Source organism: Delphinapterus leucas, chromosome 11 (assembly GCF_059928025.1).
Source record: "Delphinapterus leucas isolate spDelLeu-1000000601 "Yukka" chromosome 11, BTC_Dleu_Yukka2, whole genome shotgun sequence".
NCBI classification, from domain to species: Eukaryota; Metazoa; Chordata; class Mammalia; order Artiodactyla; family Monodontidae; genus Delphinapterus; species Delphinapterus leucas.
In genome coordinates this window covers 68,827,487-68,830,048 of record NC_143139.1, presented here as the reverse complement: position 1 = coordinate 68,830,048, position 2,562 = coordinate 68,827,487, and positions in this window count along the sequence as shown.

The window sequence follows — 2,562 nt, the reverse complement described above, 5'->3', positions numbered from 1 at the left end:
ATATAATACTCTCTCAAAACATTGAAGCTTTCCCCCTATAAACTATAATTTTATAATAATTATATTAACCATTATTGGGAAAGATTCAGCACGAATGATGAAAGAAAATAAATCATTCTCCCTTATTACATTTAGTATCAGGGAATATACTCAATTCTCAGTACTTAGGTTTTATGTGTTCTAACTAGTTACAGTGTTTACATTTTACTTGATCTATGTTGACCATATATGAAACTTTTATATTAATATTACTAATAATACCTGTACTGAAAACTATGGTCTACATTTTGTATTATGTATTATGTCATACTTTGACTAGATTATACTGCATTAATTAGTAATCCCCAAATCTTAGTGGTTTAAACCAACAAAAAATTATTTCTCGCTCTTTGTATTGATACATGTATGCTATTGTTTAGTTAGGGGCTCTGTTGACATTATCCTGACACTTAAAACCAGACTGATGGAGGAGACACTACCTGGAACATTGAGTGTGGCAGTTTACACACAGGCTCTTAAAGCTTTCACATGGAAGTGTCAAACATCACTTCTACTTATTGACCAAAGCAAGACATAACTCTCAGCTAAATTCCAGGGGACTGGGAAGTACAATCCCATCATGTGTCATGGAAGAGAATTGGAATTATTTGGTTGTCAGCATTACTAAGAATTCCAAATTGGATCTTTACTATTCCCATTTTGTAGATTAAAAAGCATGTTTGAGAAAGTTTGTAAATTTTTCAGGGTCACATAATATTCATAAAATAGTGAACTATGTTACAGCAAGAGTATTTCAGCTAAAAAGCTGCTACCTTGTAGTAAAATAGTATGGATAAAACTCAGCTTTTAAGGGAAATTATTATGAAATCATTGTTATTTTCACATGTAAATATTCTGTTGTCTGCATTTTAAAGTTTTTTTGTTTGTTTGTTTGTTTTGTAATTACTACAAGATATTTTAACCTTGGAGCAATATTTTAACCTTGGAGCAACCTTGTCATTCTACCATCATGTCCACAAGATAATAGCCATTAAATTAATTTTGGCTCCTTTGAGTAATGTATAAGAATTTCCATTGGAATAGGAATAAATTTTAATGTATTTTGATTAGTTATAAAGAATTATAAAATACTGTGCTTTAAATATATATATTTATATAAATACATACATATAAATATGTTTACATATAGTATCTGTTAGTGTGTAACTATTTGGGGTGTCTTAGATAAAATCCATTTGAATGCAAAGGAAAATGTAAAACTGCTGAGGTCCATTTTTAGCATTATGATTCTATGAAAACATTTACCTTTCAACTATTTTTAGCATTTAAAACAGAAATAAACCAAATAAGTGTAATTTGATGAAACTGAACAACATGCAATATATACTATCTAACTTTTAAATGTAAATAACAGAAATCTTCACCAATAATCATGCAATTGTCTATCTGTTCTGGTGATTTATCTGCCCATTGCTCCATCAGAGAGCATTCATCATTCTGTCAGAAGACAGATCATTACTATAAATAAAGAAATATATAAGTCTAACAGGTAATCAGAATAAGTAATAATGTAAATAATAATATGGACATGTTACAACAAGAAATTTTTCTTTAAATGCTTCACCATTTGATTATAAGTGCAGAGAAAGAGACAGATTATGGGTGCACAAAAACATGTATAAGAAAAATAAGAAATGGATTTTGTCTTCAAGAAGCTAAAATTCCATAAGTAGCAAAATGCAATTCATTCACAAGAATGAACTAGATAACACTGAATTGATAAAATGTGTGGTAGTGCTTTCAAAAGTCAGAAAGAGCGGTTCAGAGAATGAGGGAAGATCCATATCATTATAATAGCTGCTTCTCTGTCTTGGAGCTTAGTGACTATTAGCTTTTGGGACAAGTGGCTGACTCAGCACTTAGACTCTAAGAACAGATTTTCATGTCTTCATTTCAACAGAAAATAGAAAATCTTTACATTTCTTATTGAAGTGTTTGTTATTTTAAAAATCATTTCAATTATGAAAAATCTGGAAATAAATGTTTAAAAAGGTAAAATTCTACATTTTAGTAGTGAAAACTCTAAATGGAATGTATGACCAGCAACATGACTTCATTCACCTTCCTTAAGAGAATATGAACTGAACTTGAAAGTATCACCTAATCCCCAGACACCTGACATCCCTACAACTCAGGTGACTCACAAAGAAAAGCTGAACTTTTGCAATGATATGGCTGATTACTCTGATCCAAGACAGCAATTATTGAAATGGTAATTTCTGGTCATTACCCACTGACACAAGTTTTGAATACATAATGTATTAGAAAGAGATACTTGAGGATAATTATCTATCTGCTAAGCCATAAAATCCCATCAAGCTTAATTTAGAGAGTGTGATTTTGAATCAGTGATAAGCTATTATATTTAATCATTCTATTAATCAATTTTAGCAATTTTTGCAACAATTTATATGATTAGTCAAAATGGCATTATTTATATTCTAATTACATGGAATTTGTTACCTTTAAAATACAAAAAAACAAACAAAAAAACCCAAAGAA